Source organism: Aphelocoma coerulescens, chromosome 4, assembly GCF_041296385.1.
Source record: "Aphelocoma coerulescens isolate FSJ_1873_10779 chromosome 4, UR_Acoe_1.0, whole genome shotgun sequence".
Taxonomy (NCBI): domain Eukaryota; kingdom Metazoa; phylum Chordata; class Aves; order Passeriformes; family Corvidae; genus Aphelocoma; species Aphelocoma coerulescens.
In genome coordinates, this window is record NC_091017.1 from 69641302 (window position 1) to 69665084 (window position 23783).

Below are 23783 nucleotides of genomic sequence, written 5' to 3' on the forward strand. Positions count from 1 at the left end.
ACATCAGACAAGGTAGCAAAATGTAAAATCAGAACCCTAACTTGCCTGGCAGAGGCATTAATCTGTCACACTGCACAGCCTGAAACAAGTGATGGGGAAGAATCCACTGGAGACAGTCCAGAGGACAGTAATAGGAGACAAAAAAATGTGGAAAAAAATTCCCCTTGAAGAAATCTGTAAAGCATTGGGGTTGTTTAAGTACAAGAAAACCCAGAAGGAAGCACTACAGCAGTGTTGTAGCACAAGCATTGTCTAGGTTCCTGCTGGGTAACACATGAAGAATGTTTAAATCACTTCCTGATGGTAAAGATAGTGAAGCTCTTCATGCCTTGACTTGAAAGACTGGGAAACAGCCATCACAAATCTCACCTTTCAACAGGAAATGAATGGGAGTATGAAACAATCCTCAAAAACAGTACTTCCCTTGGCTAGTTATTTACCCAGTTTATGGTTCTTGACATGGTCACAGTTTTCTCCAATCATAGAATCATTAAAGCTGGAAAAGACCCTCAAGATCATCAAATCCAGTCATCAGCCTAAAACCACCACCATGCTCTCAATCATGTTCTCAAGTGCCGTATCCACATGTTTTTTGAGCACTTCCAAGGATGGTCACTCCACCACTTCCCTGGGCAGCCTGTTCCAGTGTTTGACCACCTTTTCCATGAAAAGTAATTCCTAATATCCAATCTAAACCACCCCTGGTGCAAATTGAGCCCATTTCCTCTCGACCTGAATATTGAATTAATATTTTCTCTTGCAACGTAGATATGCTAGCTTTCACATACTCATCTGCTAAACCTGGTTTTTTTTAAAACATGAAAGGACACCTGTTGAGTAAATATATTCCATCTTACCTTGGGCACAGCCATGAAACTGAGCCCAGGGTAAGGCAAAGAGCAGCTCTGTAGCAGCAAACACCCCAGGCCTCCTCAGTGGTATTACTGAAGGCATTTTTTGCAAGATAAAGAGTATCATCAGCAGTTCCTAGGTAACAAAGAGGAAAGGATTTCTGTCCCTCACCAGGAGATGTGATTATTGAATCATTCTGAGCAGATACCAATAAGTCAAGCCCTGAGGCTGCAGCATATGCTATTCAACCATTAACCAGTTTTCTTCCCGTCTGGCCAATTCTGCCTGCAGACCTCCAAACCCTTCCACCTAAAATCCTAATGTCTAATTTACCAAATTAATCTGAAAGATGAGCAGCTGAGGAGACACCTGTCAGCTCAAGGCAGGCTAGGTGGGAGGCTGCCTGTCTTTAGAGAGGCTATGAATGATAATGCAGCTAAACTTGGAGGGGTAAATTCTTCTGATGTGACAAATAATCATGTGTGAGGCATGTATTGTTGGTTCTTAACTGAGAATGACAACAAAGTGTAGTGGGAATGTTGTGATAGAGATGCACTGAGCCAGGTGCCTGGAAACTCAGCCATGTCATCTGGATTGCAGTCAGTGCTCCAGAAGCAAAGCACCAGTTGTCACTGTTTACAGATGCTTTCATTGTCAGTCTCACCAAGGGGGTGACAGAAGCAGTCAGAAAGTGGGAGATAGAGGCCAGCTGCCTTTAGCCCTGAGGTGGGATACTTTTCACTTACGACTGTCTGTTGTTGCCATGATGAACAGCAGTCCTTCTCTTGCCTTAGCATTTACTGGGTAAGGCTCATTTGCCCTGATGCTAATTCATCAGTAAATTGAGGTCTTCACGGCACAGTTTCTCATATTTATCAGAAGCTTCAGAGCTGTTTAGCAAGTGATCTTTTTTTAAATGCATAAAACAGGGAATTTGTCCTTTTTATTCCTTTGACACCTCAATCAGAGTGCAGCATAGCTGAGCATCACTCTGTACCCTGAAACACCACAACAAGGTACCACCACCTTGTGCTGACACTCATAAACAGTGCTGCCATGCCCTGCTGGCTTGTTGGCAGTGCACACTTGTGACAGCTTCCAAAAACCCCTTCACAGAGTCATGAGCCAGCAATTCACTAATGCCTTTCCTGACACCTCTCAGAGCATCATGCTGCCCAGGTACCTGCTCCACACAGCGTAATCCCACGCAGCTCTAGGCAAGCACATGACTCTGAGGGATGAGGTGCTGCCAGTGTGTTATGCCTTAACAGATTCCTTTTTTTTTCTGTGAAGCTTAGGGAGCTTAAACACCTTCTGTTTCACTTTTACAGCATGCAGCTCATCCAGTTTGGCACATACACACTGATCTGGCTACCCTGAACAAGTTCTGAAGGTTATTTGTCCTTCACTGTAAGGGAGTTTAGTAAGCTCTGGTCAGCTGTTTTCACCCTTACAGTTTCCTGTTCCACAAGTCCAAATCTCTCTCAGCAACTCAATCTCTTCCTTTGCTTTTATTTCCTCTAAAATGCAGTCTTCACAGTGTGATTCTGTTCAGGTTAGGAAGTGCCAGTTCTCAGATAGTCTGTGAAATTAATAAGTCCTCTCAGTTCATGATACATCTGCCTTCTACACAATGCTGTTGTTTTTCTAGGCTTTCTGGGGAAAACCTTGTGAATTATGGTTGGTTCCTTTAAATAACAAAACAATTTCCCAAATTTTCCTTTATAATGTTTTGCACTCTTCCTTGGCTCAAGCAAAAAGGATTAGGTCATTTTACTCCGCCTCCTTTATGAGAAGAAATGCAAGCATGAAAATGCAAATTATCTAATAAAGGGTGGGTTTACTTTTCTTGAGTAGGATAATAGGAAGGTCTCTCTCCAGGTACAGAATTTCATTAAAATTGTAGGAATTTAGATTTTATGCTTTTATTACATTCAGCTAATATTCACCATCAGTTCTGAAAATGTGTAGGAGGAAGGATATATTCACACACAGAGTTGTGTGTTAAGTAACAGGGAGGACAACACAGCAAACTAGAAAAGTGAGGGATTTTCTTTTTCTACTCTATCTCCCTTGATCAGTTGAGGGGGGTAAACCATATTAAAGCCATGTTATAAAGGTGAGGTGATGCCTCCTATTCTGTGTTATGAGCAGCAATCCCATCACACATAGCCAGTGACTGACAGATTTTAACAGGAGATAGACTGCCACAGAAAATTTAGACATCATTGTTAACTATTTCCTTCCCCAAAATTAAAGCCTTAAAAGAATGACCTTGGCACTTTTGACCTACAATGACACAAGTTCTCACCAGGGAGACAAAAAAGCTGCAGTATCCTTCAGGAGAACAGGAACTACTTCCCACTGTGGAAAGATCAAGAGAGTTTCACATTTAACTTGCCTTTCTTTCCCTCCTGGTTACGCAGAGAACCATCCCAGCCTTAAGGCTTCTCACATGTTCCACTCCCTGTGGGTACCCACAGACCCTGCTTGAACCCTGTTGTTGACAAGCCCTGCCACAGCCCAGGCAGCTCTTGGCACAGGGGCACAGCCTTGGCACAGCCACATGCCACAGCAAGCAGCTTCCTGTGTGCTGCCTTCACTCCCCTCCACTTTTCTCCTCCTTTCTTTTCAATTCTTCATAAAAATACCTTCAGGCCTCTCAGCCCCTTAACAATCATCTGAAAAAGAGAGAAGTGATGGGGTTTATAGTGAAAACTGGCAAATGTAATTAAGCAGCTGCCAGTGATGTCTGCTTTCTATATTCCCAGCAGCTGCATTATGCATCCTTGCTCTTCTCCCTCTGTCCCTCTGCTGCCCTATAATCTGCCATGATCTATTAGAGTGAAAATTGTAGTCAATGCTTCTCATCAAGGAAGATCCTGTTGACTTTCCACTTAAATATTCCTGAAACCACCCAGACTGTCCCCATGAACACAAAATGCATGACAATCTTAGGGGTCCCACATGCAGCAGAGGTCAAGCCTCCTGCCCTATTGCACAGCAGGACACCTGTATATGGCTATATAAGTAAGACTACAGAATGGTTAGGCTTTTTTTTTCAACATCACAGATTTTAGCTCCTTTCTTCATGTTTGAGCAGGTATTCTTTTGTCTCTAAGGTGATCGTTAATTTGCAATTTTGATATTATATTGTGTTTGTTATAATTCAGTTAATCTTCTTTAGCTGTCTCTACTTCTGATATTAACTTGCTTTTTTTTTAACATTGAGGCCGTTTTGCATACAGTCAAATTGCTCCCTTCACATAATCTCTAATAAGCTTTTACCACTTTATTATGATGGTTCAACAGAATTAATCAAAATTACATCGAATATCAATTATGTCCACAATGTGTAGTTCCAACTGTGGTCTTTGAGCTATGCAGGATCTATCAGATATTGTACTGGGTATTTGTTCAAGTCTTTCTCTCTGTAAAAGTACAACACTGCAGTGTGTAAAGTACTACTCTGTACCACTGCACCATACTATAAAGCACAGGTAATAAATTGAAGAAACCTCTGAAGGCTGTCACCATTCTTTTCTGCCAGAGGACAGACTAAGTTTTATAGACTTATTAATTCATTTTTCAGCAAAACATTAAAAAATCCAAGCACTCAGCAGCATTTATATGTTCCTCTTTCATTAGTTATCTCAAAGGAAAAAACTTTGTCTACATAAAACTGTACATATGAAACTTCAAACATCTAAAATTATCCCCACAGATATTTTCAATTTCAATTGAGGTAAACAAGTGATAAACTGAAACTTAAAAAAAAAAACAACTCCACATTCTAGTCTTCCTTTTGAAAAAAATGGATGAGTCAGCTCAGGATCCAGGGTTGGAGTATTCAAATTCAGAAGGGAAAAATTTAGATTTGGGGCTTTCTTATTGCAATTATTCTTTTCAAGGCATTAATGAACATAGTGCCAAAGGATGGTTTCCTCTTTGTGTATGACTGTTAATTTCCAACATAAAAATGATATAAAATTTCTTTTTTTCGGAACACAGTCACAGAAGTATCAGTGGAGTTAAAAAATTGGCAAAATGCATCTAATCTCAGATTATTTTAGTCCTTTAAATTCTGAACACAATGGGAATGGAGATGGTGCAAGAGTCATTAATTCATATGCATTTCCTTTCTGAGCAGCTGTAGGCAGCTTAGAGTGTGAGGTTACACAAATTCCTCCCAAAGCTTTGATTTACTTCAGTCCCATTTTACCCAGTAACTCCTTTCTTTCTCTTCAGACAGTTCTGTCTTCTCCACCCCATGAGTAACTGCCTTGTTGAGGTGGGGTTAATGTACTGAGGTTTGGTTTTGAAAATTTGTCTTTTCCCAACCCATTTTAGCAGTCAGTGTTACTGACACACCTTTAGCTTCCAACTACCATAGTTTTTGCTCCTTTTATAGCTCCCAAAAGATGACTCTTTAGGGGAAAGATATTGTATGACCAGAACATGAGCAAGAAACTGGCAGTGACAACCCATCCTTACCCAAATCTTACCCAATCTCCTCCCTCTCCTCCTAAGGCTGTATTTGCCCTTCATATGACCTGCATGTGCTTCTTGCATCCCAGTGCCTCAAATCACCACACTGGACATCAGGGACTCTCTGAGATTTTTGTTCAGAAACCACAAACTTGTGGAGTTATGGAGTTATAGAATTATAGAATCACAGAATCATTGAGCTTGGAAATGACCTCCAACATTATCAAGTTCAGACTTTGATCAAAACCCTAGAATCTTGTGAAACAGTTGTTTCAGTCAAAACCCAAGTACTCCAAGGCACAGCAGGTTGCCTGTTGTCTGCTTGCCTGCTTGTGTTAAAGTGTGCTCTGACTGCACGAACACAAATCCAGCAACACACCATCCAGTCTGAGGAGAGCCTTGGGGCTGAAGGATCTGATTATGAGGGACACATCCCTGTGAAATACAGGAGGGAAGAGGTGGAAGCATGCCTGTAGGTACTACACAAGCAAGGAAGTCCCCTGCACTTTAAAGCCTAGGGTTCTCATCTCATATTTGAGATAAGAACACACAAGTGAAAAACAAACCATCAAAGAACGCTTGTTGCTGATAACTGACCCTCTGTTCTGGGAAGTCATGAGTATGGCTATAGCTTTAGAATATACATCCAAAAGAAAAAATACTTTGCATTTTGTCTCTTAAAACCAGAGATTAAGCATGTAATGTCTTTTTATAATGTAATATAACTTTTAGAACTGATGTCACTATAGGTCTGTAACATATGTAACCGCTACCATTACAATCCCAGCCAATTCTGTCCTCTGTATTGTACTTCGAAGAATAAAAGCTGGCTAATGACTTCCCATATCTCTTTCTACAGCAAGAGTCTCTCTGAAGCAGGCTGCTGGAAATTATAAGATCAAGCAGCTGCCTACTAAATACCAACAGCTGCAGAAGTGCCTTGCTGAGCCATGGGTAGTACGTGCAACTTGCTTTATGTAGAGTTGCTTGGGAAGGAGATTTGTTAGACAGACAGGCACAAACAGAAAAGGGAATCATTTGCCTTCCTGGTGCAGTTTTTAAATCCCCTCTCCCCCATCCTTTCATGGCTCAATTTGCTTTTTCACATTAAACAGCAGCAATTTATACGATAATACCAGTGACATAAAATCTAGAGAGTTTCTCGAGTCCTCCCTTGTCTGGGCAATCCCTCCCTGTCCTCAAAAGAAGAAATATGTAGGAGTTTCATATTTTGAAGCTTGCATGCATGCAGTCTCTCTGGGACAGTGATGGCTGTGACAAGGATTTTTCAGGGCCAGCAGACACAATTCATCCATGGCTGGTGCTGCCACTGCACAGGACAGGGTCATCTGTGCAAAGTTCAGTTGCATCTCAGGGTTCCCAAAAGCAGCAGCTCAGGTCTCAGTGAACATATCCTACCATTGCTGAAGGGTAACGTGAGAAACAGCACCTTTTTCAGGCCCCACTGCTTTATGGTCTGTCAAAGAAATCCCTGACTAGTAGCAACCACTGGAGAACTCTAAGGACCTGCTACAAATTCACATATTTTGGATATTTGCAATAATCTGGGGATTTGAGCCCTTGCTAACATTTTCCAATGTTGAGATTTCAGGTAATGTCAGACCCGTGAAAGGTAAGTTATTTTAAATTCTTTAACTCAAGATAGGTTATGAAACAAGCAAAATCCAAATTCAAAACAAGGCAATGCAAGACAAAAAAGGATTATGAAGACACAGACATACAGAATCAAAAGGAAATAAGTTGCTGATGACTTAGATCAGATTTAAGGGAATTTGTTGCCTTGGATGGTTCAGCTAACAAGCTGACAGGCTCTTCACAATCTTCCCAGTGAGGATTTCTCACATGACTTGTAATTAGAGAAGGGATTCAGCATCTGAAAAAGAAGGGTGGTTAAAATGGTGATCAAAACCCTGGGTAGGTATTCTCTGTAGATCAATCCTTACTTTTCATAAAGACCTGCTAAGTGGCTACCAGGCTTCCATAGAATCACAGAATCAAAGAATGTTTTGGGTGGGAAGAGAACCTTGAAGATCACCTAATTCCAATCTCCCTGCTCTGGGTAGGGATACCTTCAAATGGACCAGGTTTCTCAAAGCCCTACGCAACCTCACCTTGAAGATTTCCAGTGATGGGGTATCCACAACTTCCCTGGGCAGCCTGTTTCAGTGCCTCACCACCCTTAAAGGATTTTTTTCCTAATATCTAAAATAAACCTAGTCTTTTTCCATTTAAACCCATTTCCCCTGTCCTGTCACTATCTTTCCGTGAAAACAGTCCTGCTCTATCTTTCCACTGAGTTCCCTTCAGGAACTAGAAGGCCCCAAATGAGGTCACCTTCTCTCCAGTGCCATAGGAGACACTCTGCTACACAAATTTGATATGAAAATGTATTAATTAAAATCAGGAAGGTGGGAGTGATGTACTCCCTGAATCCTCCAGGTCCCAAGAAAAGATAATTTCAGATTTTGCCCCTTCATTCCTCAGGTCTTGACAGGTTTATGAGAAGGTCACATTCCCTCTGTGCCCTGTAAGTGCTCCTTACAGATTAATGGTGGAAGAACTGGGAAGCTGGTGTGGTGTCCAGAGCACCACTGCAGCTGCATGTGAGCCCAGGCTGAGCTGAGCACACCAGAATTTAGAGACCTGTGTTAAACTCAGATCATTAACAGATGAAAACTCCCTGATTCCCAGACCATCCAAACAAAATTCATATGATCAGAAGCACAATATAAATCCAAAGCATAGTACACATCTACTGATCTAGACCTGGTGAGTGTTTTCCACAGCATTAGGCTCTTACCTGTCCAAAGTGAAAGAGAGATCCCTATGCATGAAAGAGATATAAAACACCAATGAGAGAGTAACAGCAAAATTTTTCTCTCCTGTTGAACGTGTCAATTTGCCTCCCCAGTTTCCCAGCCATTGCCCTTCACCCCAGAAAAAGAAGTTGCAATTAAGACAACTTTGCCTGCTGTGCTTGTCCAAACCTCTTCTGAAGTGATGATACGGCACTCCTCTACCCAACTAGCCTGAACAAATTGACCTTTAAAATGAATGAACCGTTTTATCCTTGACCTCCTGGGAGGGATTAGACATGACAGTCATATTTAATAAGAAGAAGCTTAATAGGTTTATTACTGTAGTACAGAGATCTCTGCTAATTTCGATGTAGTTTCCCAAAGAGAGTACATAGACACAAATTGAACAATCCCAGTGGTATAATCAGAGATACAAAAGTAGAGAATTTAGCTTAAAACTCCCCCATGAAGGCTGACTCTTGACAACCTTTCACAACCCCGCTGCTCCCACCTGATCTCTCAGGGTAGAGGGTTCCTGGACCCTCAGTTCTGGTACACAGTAAAAACCCAGTTTGGGGAGTTTATTTAAGTGAGATTAGCACTAATTAATCAATTTAAACATGAAATTGAGATGGGGTGAGTGTTTTAATAGATGTCTGTAAGGCGATAAAAACCAGATGTGTTTTCCTCAAATCTTTCCCCCACACACAGTGTGTACCAACCTCTCTTTTATATGCTTTTATATATGTTTAAAAGGTCTTGATTTAGGTAGACCATAGCATAATGAAATCATGTTACAATAATATACATTCTGAGAACTCAAAGCTAATGAGGAATGACATTTCTAACATAGGCAACCTGGTTATCCTTTAAGGAAATGGCAGAATGCCATTTTTTATGCAGTAGTTTTCTGCCTGTCCTCAGTGATATCGCTACTAGCAGGAAACAGGGTCTTCTAAACAATTCCCCAATTCTTCCAAATACTCTTTTCTATGAATCCTCATGATAGCTGTATTTTTAAAGTTTAAAAAAATTGTCTCAGTATGCAAGTAAGAAGTCTAACCACAGTGTCTGTCAATAAAGTATCCAACTACCTGGTTGGAATACCTGACTAAGGAACACTATGCCAGACAGATTTTAGTCTTCCTCAGCCAAAGGAGAGGAAATATTCTGGATTTATAGAAGTACAAATCTAATTAAAACCAGGCCCTACCTTTTATTCATACTCCATTTATTCTCCACAGTTGCTCCACATCTGTGCTAGTCTCTACCTACCATGATTTCAAGACTGTAAATTACCAAGTAGCAACCAATTTGTGCTGCTAAGTTTATGTGCAATGTTACTTCCAGAGTTTTATTGTAACTTAAGAAACAAAAACTACTGTACTAAGGAGAATGGCAGGGAAGAAACCTTCACAGATAGAGACACTCAGGCTGAATTATAGCAGTTACCCAACAGTGATGTCTGCTGAGTTGTAACAGATAACAATACAAGTGTACCAAAAAGGAGACCATTAAAATGAGATCCTTCTCATAAAGTGCTGCTCTTCACAGTCTCCCTTTCTGCCTTGAAAATGTCACATTTGTTAACTAGATGTAGAAACCATATAACATTCAGCTGTGAAAGCAATAATGAAAACAATGACATTTGTTGGAACCCTGGGTTTAGAAAATTCAGGTTTCTGGGATATATGTAACAATAAGGAGCATTTGGGGTGTGGATTTGTTCTTGTTCTTGTTCTTGTTCTTGTTCTTCTTGTTCTTGTTCTTCTTCTTCTTCTTCTTCTTCTTCTTCTTCACAGATCTGGGTGCTCTGGTATTGGGTCAAAAAACCCGCAGTGCAGATCATGAATAGTCAGTTATTGTATTATAAGAAAAAATAAATTACTTGGCATTCCATAATTGGGTGATTTGGACCTTAAAAGACCTTGGAAGTTACAACTCGTAGCCATTTTCTGCCTTGTTAACTAAGAAACACATCCCATGCAGCTGTACCATAGATAAGAAAATAATAAACATCTAAGTCCAAAGAACAACCTAGCATCTTCTGCCTTTTAATCCAAACTCTGAGCAAAAGAACTCGCGAAACAAAGGTAAAGAAGAAAAGAAAAACGAAAAAAGAGAAAATTAACAGCATTAGTTGATAATGTCCAGATCATTTTGTGGAGGAAAAAGCTCAGGTAAAATGCAATGATTCCAGGAAGAATTTCATCTGGAGTTAGATATTCACTATAATTAAAGGCTCAGTGAATAAATAGATGTATTTCTTCCAGTTATCACCTGGGGTGTAACAACAACTCAAAGACTGGTCAGAAGAATTGACTTGCCCAGATGTTGCCATCCACTTTTCAGGATCCATTGTTCTCCACCTGACAATAAAAACAGGCCTTTCATAATGCTGCTGTAGTTTTGTCCTGGAAGTTTTCATGACCGGGTGAACTGAATAAGTACATGTAACCTCGGGGTGACTTTAAACCATCATGATTTAAATATTGTTTCAACATGGCAACATCAACCTGATATAATGGACTATCCTGCCTCCAGCCCCAGCCCCTTACTCACCAGTCTGACAGAGTCTCTTCCTGAATCTGGAGACAAAGCACTAGATGTCTGCGCCCAAGCTATAAAAAAGAGAAGATAAGATATACCTGACCAAGGTACATTGGACCTGTCTACTTCCAGAAAACACATTAACAATCCCCAGCCACTTCTTCATCCTCTGGTCAGAGCACACATGCATTTTCTGCTTTGGTCAGGATCATTAAGGCCATCTCTATATTCTTTTTCTCCTGCTTCTTCCTCCCAAATTCTGTAAAATTTAGTCTTTGTAAACTTCTGTCCAATTAGAATACAAAAATACACAGAATGGCATATGAATTCTTTTTTTTAAAGGAAGAAACACCCTGAAACGTCAGCCACTTTTCTCTGCACAGTTGCTATGTGAATATCAAAACATCTTTTCCAAGTCTGTTCTCCTGGCCAAGGCACCACATTCAGTGACATGCACCATTTGTTTGTTAAAACTCATCAGTGCTAAGCACATTTTATAATTTTAATAAAGCCATTTTATACTTTTATAATTGTGGCAGGGCATATCACCCCTCTCCCCACCACGGGTGGCCGGTGCAGATAGGAGAGATAACTCAGGTGGGCAAGGCCCAGCGGGTATCATCTCCTGGCAGAAAAAAGGTCTGCCAGCTTAACAGATGTGGGAAGAGATTAAAAAACCATAGGTGACCGAAAGGCCTGTTTTTACACTATGAAAGTACTACAGTTTGTCACAGAGGCAGAAGTCTCTTACAAACTCCTTGGGAAGGTGCAAGACAACTTCTTCCTGAAGCTTGGACACAACTTCGTGGTTACTTTTCTGGAAATTGAGGGAAAGGATTTTGATGTGTGCCCCTTCAACAATTTGGTGGTAAGAAACATTGGATCCTAAGTTATACTATTTCTTAGCTGGCTGTAAATTTAATGGTACCTTTAATAATATTCCCTTTTGTCTTGTTCCTGTGTAGTAATAGTCCACTTTAAGTCTCATGTCTGTTAGTTTTGTGTCTATTAAATAAATAATTCATTCTATAATAGACCGAATCAGCCATTATTAAAGAACTTACAAATGAGAGTGTGTCTTGGGGTGCTGGCCACCTCAATTACATGACTGCCTGCTGCCAGAGGCTTGAGCAAGAGTCAGGGACTTATTTAAACCCACATAATCCATTAATAACAATAATTTTAATAATAATTTAATTTACGTTTTATAATTTTATAATTTTAATAAACGACAAGTGGTTGAGTGATATGGAAAAAGGTGAGGGAATCTGGATGGAAGAGAGGAAAAAATAAAGAGAAGCTGTATCTTCTGCTACTGTTTTGCCTCCTCAGTACATAGCACGGCTCATGAATATGATTCACTCTAAATTCCAGCTGTCACAGAGCCGTCAGTGTCTTCATGCTGAATAAGAATTTCTTGCTAAACCACTCACTTATCTCAACTCTATGTAATGCTCATGTCGCTAAATGACTGCATAAAATGGTGTCTTTAATACTTGTGAATTGTGCTACATGTGGAGCAGTATTCCCACAGAGATCTGAAATTTGCTACCTTAGCAACAAAATCATGTTAATTTAATATGTGTGTGTGTGTTTACCTTCACTTATTTCTTCAGATGTTCTACAGGAATGAAAATATACTGAGAGATATTCCCAGTTCCTAAATCTGGGATTTTAGGTTATGCTGGAGTCAGGATAGTTAATAATATCATGACCAGGTCACACTGGTATTCATCCCCAGCTCACCTAAGCAGAGTCCTCTCAAACTGAGATGACCACAGGCTGACATCATTCCCAGCCAGCCCGAATGGGATTTTTCCTTCATTGAGATTTCTAGATTATTTCTTTCTCAGGGAAGGGCAGTTCTGTTCTGGATCAATTTGCCACAATCTGTACTGTTCAGCTGTCCACAAAATACACTAAAATGACACTTCCAGCTGTACTGCATTCCAGAACTTATAAAATTAATTTAATTTTAAAAGTACATAAATTAAAAATTTTATTTTGGACTTAGATTAAGAGTAAATGAAACATATTAATGGCTTAATATCTTCCACAGCACCTATGGGGTGTCTGGGAGTTATTTTACACAACAGTATAGTTCAGCCTACAGACTATCTAAGGGTTCCTTGTAGAGAAGAAATCTTCTTACATATCAATTGCTTAAGAGGTATTGTAAATCAGAACTAACCCTGAATTTTAAGACAAGGAATAATAAAACATATTTTAGCAGAAATTTAAATGTTTCAAACAAATCAACATATTATAAAGAATATTGGTCGTTTTTTGCCAACCCTGGTCAAAGCAAACTATTCCTTTTGTATCCTGTGTTTTTCAGACATAATTTGGTATATTACCTTTTAATGTAAAAATGTGCCAGCACAATCAATACCTCAATAAGCGTCTTTATCACTGAGAGAGGAGATGTGAAACTGAAAGTAGCAGGAGCATGTTGTCACCTGCAGCCCCCAAAAAAATTCAAATATATCAGAGATCAGAGAATATTCTGAGTTGGAAGGGACTCACAAGAATCATCAAGTCCTACTCCAAACACCACTCCACAAATTATAGAAATGAGACAAACAGGACCATTAGGTTTGCCCTGTTGGCTTTTTTGTAAATGGCATTTGCAGCCTCGGCCCCACCTACACCTATGGTGTTATTTTCCCTGAGTTAGCAGAGTGATTCCACCTAGCACATGTTCATATGGTATCACAACTCTGCTGGGAATCAGCATCATACACAATTGATATTGGGTGATTATTTGTTTTTACTTCTAAGAGGTGCTTCATACTCTTTGGGGACAGATTGTTTTATTGGTTTCAGGCAGCAGTGAAAAGAGAGAAATGCAGTACTTTGATGTGTGCAAGGAATGAGATAAATCCAGAGCACAGGAAAAGGCAGCAATGCTCCAGTGATGTCTCCAAGCCATTTAATTAAATTTTGCACTGTCTTGTAATCACACATTTCTGGGGGTGACCTGAAGCATCGGAAACAATGGAGCAAAATTAGGTGCTCTGTTTATTTCTTTCCACTTTTAAGAGAGGACCAAAAGGGTCTCAGTATGGACAAACAGGAGGAATGTGAACTTTTGGCATGACCTAACTGGCACAGAAAGAAGAGAGGCTCAGGCAGGACTCTATCAGTCTGTTAATATCAGCTGAAAACAGCAAGGCTGCATCATGCTTCCTAACTCACTTAAACAGGGCAGACAGGGAAAAAAGAAGTATCACTGCTTAGCAACAGCATTTCAGTCCATTACAGATGGATTGTGCCACTCGGCAGGACCGTGATCCCTTCCACCCCACTGCAGGCAGGGAGGCAAACACACATCAACAAGAAAGTGCATAGACTCTAGTCAAGCTTTCATGAGGCTGAATACTAAAGCACTACCTCAAAAGTTGATCCTCATCCCTTCTTTTTCAAAGACATGAGAAGGTGTCGCGGCCCTTGCCGGGTCACCTCTTGTCCGTTTCTCGCGCTTCACGTGTCGGAGGAAAATAACTTTTCAGGGATGGGACTGTGCAACTACACGAATTTATTGTTTAAAATAACAAACGCATCAGTCGAGGCGTGAGCTTTTACAACACCTCCGAGTAATGGCGACTAGTCACAAGATTTAGGGTTACATCGTAATTTATAACTTCCTAATCCAATAGATACTTAAAACGACACTTTGTTTTAGATTAATGACCTATCACCTGTGGCACTTCTCACTGCAATGCAGCTTATGTTTTGACCAATAACTTCTCATGTCACGTACACACAGATGTCTCTCTTATACCATCTAAATTCTTAACTTAAACTATATAAAATCACACTATTATATTTTAAAACCCTTCACCAAAACACCCAGTGTACAATTTTACTTATAATGATAGGAACACAAGTTTGTAATCCTTTTGCTTAAAGTCCACAAATCTTTGTCAATTAAGCCAGACCTAGTCTCTTCCAAGGTTGTAAATCAAAGCCTCCTTTAATTGCAGGAGTTTCTACTCCTCTGTCTCCCACAAGAAGGCGATTGGATTTTTCCCACTTAGTTTGTCAGGGCCTGTTTGGGCTGGGGAGAAAGTCTGCTTATGTTATTAACAATTAGGAGAGTTGAAGAAAAAATTAAGTAAAATCCTGCTCTCTAAAGCAGTTGGGGGCACAGCAAGGATGTACACAACTGGAGTTTCTTACTCCATCTTGCAGAAGGGAAAGCACCGGTATCAGAAGGACCAGAGCAGACTTACAGCGGTTGCTTACCATGAGCACAGGTTCCTTCCTTTTCTGGGGTGCACAGGCAAAACACACAGTTCCCCCCTCTACATCTACTGGCCCCATAAACTGTCCCAGAAATCCATATTGTCACTTTGATTAAGGGTGACAAAATCAGCAGAATGCAGAGCAAAGTGGCAGCTCTGTTTCTGCTCCAACCAGAAAGAGTAGCATCAGCAAGTTCTTAACGCCCCATTGACTCCTGCATGATGGCAATACAGATGGTACAGTGAAAAACCAGCAGTGAGAAGAGCTACATAAAACCTAGAATTTTAGGATCATTCTGCAGAATTCCATCCTGTTGAAACACATCTGTTTGGCTATAGAGACAAGATGTGCTAGCTGCAGATTGATAGAAAAGAGTCTGAAGAAGGGATGTTACTGCCTGCAGTAGCACAAGAGGGGGGTTAAAACAAACAACACAAACCAGCAGTTAGGTTTTGACTTTGGACTAACTTTGATTCACATTAAAAGGAGTAAAGCAGAACAAATAGCCTAAACTGCTCAGTGAAGTGCGTCAGAAAGCAAGTCCAGCCATAAAGCACTAGTCTACTCAGGGATTATATAGGGTTCTATCAAGTTGGTTTAATACCCATCTGTATTCTGCAACAATTTTCTCTATAAAAAAGGAGTTTAAAAGAGTTTGTTTGCCTCACAAACATTTACTAATGAGCCATATCCTGCTGTTTATTTGTATGCTGCATTTCTTTAAAAAATTCACAGATATTTAACCTGGAACTGTGGCATGTTTAGGGCTCTGAAAGTTATATTAGGAAAGGAACATAATGATGAATATCTCTCCTTCCAGAAGGAAGAATATGAGACTACAGATGGGACTGGCAAACAGCAGCACCTAGATACTTCAGCCGCTGATAACTGCAAACAAATATTGCAGACCTCTGCATTCTATATATGGGGAGAAGCATGTCTGCATCTCTGATCAGCAGGGCCCTTTGCAGTCCTGCCCTGTAACTCCTGTGCTGCCTGCAGAGCTGGACAGATCTGGGGACAATTCAGGGGAATATCCAGGTAATGCAACCAGGCACAGCCCAGAGTTCAAACGTTTTAAAAGGCCAAAGGCAAGGGAAACCTCGAGCCCTTTCAATGGTGCAGCCCTGTTGCTCTGTTGGGATTTGTCTTAAGGTTTTTGAAGAAAAGAAATGCTAGAAAAGAAAATGAAAGGCCTAAATAAAATTTTATAGCAACAAAAGGAAAATCCTACTAAGCAAACAAAAAAGTGAAATCTCTTATCTCCTATCACAGACTAAAAATCAGTTAGAAGCCATAAAAAACAGTAAGAAAAAGGCACTTGTTCCCATCCCAGAAGAAAGGTTTTAATAGTAAATTAATCCAATTTAATGGGTTTATTAAGGATCAAGATAAAGGGAAAAAATTAAATGGAAAATTTGACCTCAGCTGAAAATCATTTAGCACAGTGAGGACCAAAGAAGGCAACAGAAGGGCTCCTTCCTCAGCCCAAAACAACAAATTTAATGCACAGAAAATGCCCAGTAATCTATATGGAGAGGAACGATGTAAAGTCCTAGGATGAGTCCAAACAGACTAATGTGGTCTCAAGAACACCACAGCATCCTTGTGAAGAGTCAGTGAACCACATCATTAACAGGTATTGGATGGTGTGGGTAATATATACCTATATGCACACACCTATGGATAACATACACCTTTATTATGACATTATTTAGCCCTTCATACAGCTTCATTCATAATCATGTGTCCAGTTCTAATCACTTATTATTTAAAATATTCCAGTGAAAGTGGTGGAAAATATATAGAAATGGCCCCTATAGAAGACACTAAAAAGACACTTGTCAGAGAGAAACAATAAACATTACAGACAGTGAAAAGGGAATCAGATACTTCCAAGTTTTAAAGCAGACACTCATATCTCCTACTAATTTACTAAAAAGTAACTGAAAATGTAGTTAATCTGGAAAATTGAAAGAAATTTATTTTAAAATCAGATAAATCCTATGCAGATCACTACCACAACTCAAAAAAAGCAGTTGGATTTATAGAACAAAGACAGCAGTGGCCTAGTTAAGATTAGAAACAACAAACAAACAAGCTAAACAAAGTTTCAGATATGCAGAGAAGTGCATCATTTAAGACTGGGGAAAAAAATACTTTACGTATTTAATTAAAATTTGGCCAGACAGGATTTCTAGTGCCTTCCTCTAAAGAATCTGACTGCTTTGACAATGCAAGAGCAGAGTGACAGGTTTCCCCTGGAGTGATGTCTGCTCTTTCTGCCTGTGCTCCTAAACTGGGTAATTGGGAATTGACATAAAATTCTTTGACTTTAATGATGAAGAAAAATATTACATATTCTACTGGATCTTCTTAGATAATAATTAAGTTAAGGTTTTGGGAAAGCTTTTTTCTACTCGATTTTTATTCCCTGCTGTTTCCAGAACAATAATAAACATACTGATCCTGCACTTGACAGTGCCCTGCCCCTTAAAAATGTTCCCTGCCACAGAGCAGTACAAAAGAAGGGCAACTCAGTTCCTTCACAGCCCCATATATTGCATAGGAAAAATGTATGTTCACTAGGATTTTTTCACAGTCATCCGTTTCAAAGATACCAGGAGAACACAGATGCTCATTTATTGACTATAATAACCTTCAGGATATTTCTTAGAATTCTAGTTTAACAGCTAGCTGAATTTCCATTTTTAAAAATGTTTTTAAGAACACACTCCCATTTTCTTACAAAAAATGCAAGTGAAAGGGTGAAAATCATGTAGGGTGAAAATCATATAGACAATTCCAGAAGGAAAAAAAAAAAAAATTATGTGTACTTATATATATAAGGGAAGAAATGCTTTTAGTTGCTAGGTGACAACATTTTTACCTGTTCTGTCAGAGTATTTGCAAAATACTTACAGCCAAGAACATTAATGTCAGCTTTTCATCAGTTCTATAGCAGGTGAAGATATTCAAAAAGACTTAAAATCATGCTTGAGAAGCAATCCAGTGTTGCAATCCAGCTAAATAATGTAGGACAACCTATTAAAGTTAGAAATTTAAATGGAAGATTATGAAAGGAGATTAAATTGATTAACATTTCATGCATATTGTGGGAGAATAACCAAGAGGAAAGATAAAACTGCTCAATAGTTAGTCTTCATGCTCACAGGTGAGGTGCTCTGAGTTTCAGCCTGAGGTGAGAGCAGAAGATACAATTTTAGCCTTCACACTCAAGTTAAACATCATGAAGTTGGATGCTAGCAGCTCTCCAGAGCAGCATCAGGTAAAACACAGGGCAGACTTTTAGGAACTACATCACCTGAAACAAAAAAGCAGTTGGAAGAATTCTGGAAAAGAGCAGAGAATTGGTACCATGGATACCAAGAGAGTTTTATGCAAACAATTAAAATCATTATATATACCTTGATTAAGGGATTATCGAAGCAAGACACAGTGAAATGTCAACATATTAAAGCAGAGAGATGTACAGAAATCAAAATTTAATGACATTTTCTTCTTCCAGTGGATTGTCTTAGCTCCAAAAGCAGAGTTTTGACACATAAAAATCAACTAAAATGCTCACATTCTTTATTAATATACATAAAAATTAATATATGAAATTAATATTAAAACATTTTTTGCTTTGATAAATTATGTACATTCCCCTTAAAGTTATATTTGGTCTATCCATGCAGACCCAGAAAAGAGGGAACTGAAAAAGAAGAAGAGTAATTTTCATACCAAAGGAGATGTGCTGTGACAATTACTCTCCAGACCTTAACCTCAATTTGTGACACCACTACCACTTTACTGAAAACTAACAGTACAGAGAACAAAGGCAGTGCCATCCTCAATCCTGGTAGGGATCAAACATCGCGACTGCCCTGACCTGCGCAGAGGCTCTGTGCCAGCCTGAGCCTTCAACAATTGCTGGCAGCTTTCTTGGCTCTTGTCCCTGCTTGCAGAGGAGAAATCACCAGTGGGGAGGCCACTCCCTGTAGCTTTCAAAATATAGATAGTAGAAAGCATATATTGAATAATTACCCTTTTCAAATAATTTAGGACAATTATGGTGCTGTACTTCACCTCGCAGTAGCCGTTGCATACTTGGTGGCTACAGGAAAATAACTGGATTCTCTTGGCTCTCAAAGTGAGCACAAATGAGACAAACCATATACCAGGAATTAAATCTCATTTAAAACAGTACAGTACATTAGTGCCTGATTGCTTTCTTAATCACTTTTGTTCTGTACAGAGCATCTTCCTTAATCATTCTTTTACCCTATATGTAACACCCCCCATATAATTATACTGCTTTTACATTGTATTATTTTGGGTTAAGGAAGCACCTCCTCTGCTTTTAGTGACAATTATTCCACTCTGTGAAAGAAATTGGTTACTTTTTCCAGCAACAGAGATGATGTCCATTGTGATATCTAAAATATTGCTTGATTAGTTAAAAGGTGATCATTTTCAGAAATCATTATGTGATAATTATCTACCTATTCTGGTATCATGCTTTTACTGAATTTGTCTCCATATGTGAGGTCTAAGGATTCCTTGTTAGGCTTTCAGGCTAAATCTTAATAAAATAATGGAAACTACGCCAAATTTTTTTGCCTAACACAAAACTCGGATCTCTTTATCTTCACTGTCACTTGCCACCTCTGAAAACGGCTCCCAATTACATGTTTCTTTCACCATAATTGAATGCAATTTTTTAACTCTGTAACTCTCTTAGTGCTCACCAAATCTTATCTGTCTGTGGCTACATGGTGTGGTTTGATGGTCCTGCTGTGGTTGCAAGTGGACACATACATTCTGAAAACAATTAGCAAAGTGGCAATAAAAAGAAGGGTGTCTGACAGCATCAGCAATGAAATTAATGAATAAATAGGTGATGCCTAAGCTTCTCCTCCCTTTGGAGGTTATTAGTGTTGAAAAATCAGAAATACTTTAAAGTCTGTGTGCAGAGTATTACATAGTGGAGGCTGCATTGCTACTGAGTGCAGTACTCTGCAGCTGGAGATCCTGCTCTCTCTGAGGAGGTTTTACAGACAAAAATATATACTTGTAAAAAGTATTCATTTACCACTTACAGGAAAAATTGAAAGAAGTTTCGAATGGCAAACGATGAGGCCAAGTTCCCCATGGCTCATCAAAGCTCAATGTGTTCCATTCTGAAGCAGGATGTCTTTGATCTTTGATGTAAATATCACAGAATCAGTATCTCCTCATTTCACTCTTTGAGTTGTGACTGCCAGGGATTTACAACTGGTGATAATTCATGGCTGAATAGAATTGGTCCAGAGCAAAACAAGCAGAGTAAGTACCATTTCTTCAAGGGAACAAATATTCAAATCAGCCTTTATGGTTCCTCCAGATGGAAATACTTTTTCTTTGATGAGGAATATTAATACAACAGCAGTGGGCTTTTTAATTAATTAGTGGGTCATTAATCTGCTGATCTCTGCAGATAATGAAATCTTAGTATTCAAAGAACTGAGAAGTTATTTCAACAAACTTTAAATGCTGAGCTAATCTCTTCAGTGATGAGTTCAAACTCAATGTGAGAAGAGACAGAGCTGTAACAGGAACTATTTGTTCCAACATCTGTATTTCTGTTCCAAGACTTGATAGTAAACAAATAAGCTCAGTAAAATCTCTTCATGTCTAAGCAATTATTTCAGCTTTTTTTTTTAATGAACTAAGCACTAAGTGCATCTGGCTGAGTCTGACAAACTAATCTTTAATTATTAAAAATTCATAATTGAAACAGAAAATATTTTCATTAATTGCAAAACAAATATAGAAAATATCAGCAAAATTCAAAGGGACAGGACTAGCTTTGTGTTTAAATTCTTAAAGAAAGAAAATGACTGATTTTTTTTTAATTTTTAGGTGCTTTTTATCTATAAGTTTATCCTTAAATACCTCTCCAATATTTTTCCATGCAAAGAAATTATGATGCCATTTATAACTTGTTCTTTTAAATTTACACGAGTAGGAATTTCAGGTTTATTATTCCTCCATGTGGAGCATCCCCAATATTCTATTTCATCTCTCAGGAGATCCTTACACTTTCCTCATCTTTTTCATGTTTTAACAATTCTTTTTTTGACTGCACTCGAAGACAGCAATTTTGATATCCTCTGGGCAAAGCAGTGTTGCATATAATCCACTCTCATGCCTCATCTTAGCCCATTAGCTGCTCTGTCCCACTCTCAACCAGAAAATAATTTTCACAATTGTTGTCCCACACCTGAAAACATGCCTGGCTAAAAGCTCACCTTTTCCAAAACTGCAACAATCACAGTGCAATATTTGTTCCTGTCCTGAAGCTGATTTCTTCTCCCTGAGCCAGTTGGCTCCCAATCTACCACTGCCCCAACCCTGCTGCAGTATTTAGGTCCCAGTGTCACTGCTTCTGGTTATGCACTTCTAACCCACGCCCTGGCCTGGAGCAGCAGAGCATCCACAGCTTTAATCTGAAGGAGGTGTCTAGACCCCAGTAACTCACCATTTGCTTCTATTTTATGAGGTGCTAAACCACACAGCCATCTCTAGAACAGGTCATTGAGCAGAAATCAGAGGGGGCAGCTGACCTCATCACGTGCAATCTGGGTCTGCTTCCCAGTGAAACTGGAGTCGTTGAGGAAGCAGAAAACAGCAGCAAGGACCTCCTCTAGGTTCCCAGGTGAGCAGGAAGCCAAATTATTCAAAAGTGTTAATTGAAACTGTCTCATGGTTTTCTTTCAGCTCTTTCAAAATCACAGGATGAGCAGAACAAATCTCTTGCCCAGTTACATGTTTCTGACAGGAATCAACAGCAGAGGTTTAGAGACAACAAGAAATGAACAGGGAATAGCACTTTGAAGTTTCTCCACAGCATACGCCCGCCTTCTGTCAAAACGCTGTTCAGAGACTTCCTAAACCAAAGTTTGTGTCTGCATCCTTATTTTTAATGATTCCTTTTTTTTTTTTCATGAACATATCTTTGAGACTTTTTTAGCTTTCAAGGTCCACGTCATGTGGTAGCAATGTGGTGCTTCTGCTGGGTAACAACTTTCTCTCTTGTATGTTCTATAAACCATGTGTGATCATTTCAACTGCTGCCATACTGGTCTCATCCTGTAAGAAATAACAAACAGTTGTTCCTTACTCACTTTCTGTATGGTGTCTATGGTTCTATGTTTCTTTCTGTTCAGCCTCCCTTTAGCAACTGTATGGTGGTTTTTATCATTTTCAACCTTCTTTAAATAAAACCAAAGAGACACAAAACATGAATATACAGTGAATTTAGAGTGACATAGTGATATTTTCTGATTTTTCCAATGAAGTCATCCCACTAATTGTTTAATACACCATCTGCCTTTTTTACCACTGCTGAACATTGAGTTGACATTTTTTTGAAGTATCCACAAAAATGCCAAGATATACTTCCAGAATGGCAACAGCTTATTTGCAGACCAATTTTCTTTGGTTTAGTTAGGGTTGATTCCCTCTCTTCCCACCTTTCTCCCATTACCTTGCACAAATCAACAGTGAATTTCATCTGCAAGTGTATTACAGATCTTTCAGCCTCATTAGATTCTCTTGCAAGTCCTCAGAGCCAACTTTTGTGTTTACAAACCAAAATAGTTTCATACTGCCTGTAGACACTTCCTTTGCTCTCGTTGCTTTGCCAGATTCTTTGTGCATTTTTATCCTAGCCTAAAAGTTCTAGATAAGCTTCAGAATTATATCCTTGTAATTCTGAGCTTTCCTCCAGCTATATCAGCATGAGGGACATCAGAAATATAGTAAATAAGAAGATTTGGAAGGAAAAGCAGTGAACAGACCTGTTGTGTCTGAGACTGCTTTTATCTGAGATTATATTTGAGACTTTTTACAAATAAAATGTACCTGGTTTCTCTTCTCTCTTTGCAAGTGGTGATCCCAAGTATATCTAGAAAAGTCTAAACTGTTGATAAAGTGGGAACTGAGAGAAAAGAAAAGTGTATCTAGTTATAGGAAATTCACTGGCACCACAGAGCCAGCTCCACCCCAACCAAAATCTGAGATTAAAGACAAGAGGAAAGTATCTGGAATTGCTGCAGAAAGCAGTTTAGTCATCTGAGGCATTCTGGCCCAATGACTCCTTTTGTTATCTAATGAAAGTGTTGTCATGTTAGTGTTTAATTAAGATTAGAAAACTACTTCACTCTTTTATAGCTCCAGGTACATTGCTCAGCATGCAACAACATTCCTGTGAAAGTAAAGGATTTTTTCCTTGTTTTCTCTGGCACCTTACTTTTTCTGCTGCCTGAACTTCGTTCTGTCTGTGCAGCCATTCTATAAAGCACACCTCATTTAAATGATGATTGATTCCCTTGCTCTTCTGGATACCCACTTCATTTAATACAGAGTATTTAAATGCTTCAACAAAAGAAACAATGATCACTGGTGCATCTCATTTTTTTCTTGTCCCTTCAAAGCAACATTCCTTTTTTGTGTGTTTTCCCCTTGAAGACATTTCTGTAGCATTGAGTACCATAATCTGCCAGAATTTCATGAGCCATAATGAGATCTCATAGTATCATCCTGGGAGATGCTGTAGATTTCAGACTGCCTCACCAACCAATCCTTTTCAAGCTCCTTCCAAAATGAACAAGACAGTGAAAAATAAAGTAATTAGAAAACAGTGGTTCAGTATTATGTTGCATGTTGTAAAAAAATAGGAGAGAAAATCTATGACATTCAGCTCTTTGGTGTTCTGCGGTGAAGTGCATAATATTTGCAATGCATAAGGTTGGTACTCTTATATCTCAATACACACCT

The 23783-nt window shown here is 39.1% G+C and overlaps 1 long non-coding RNA gene across 2 annotated transcripts in view; it reads right to left on the reverse strand.

Annotated features, from left to right (window-relative positions):
- LOC138109155 (uncharacterized) overlaps positions 1–23783 on the reverse strand; it is a 49100-nt gene that overhangs the window by 7119 nt on the left and 18198 nt on the right. The gene's annotated exons all lie outside the window — the stretch shown is intronic.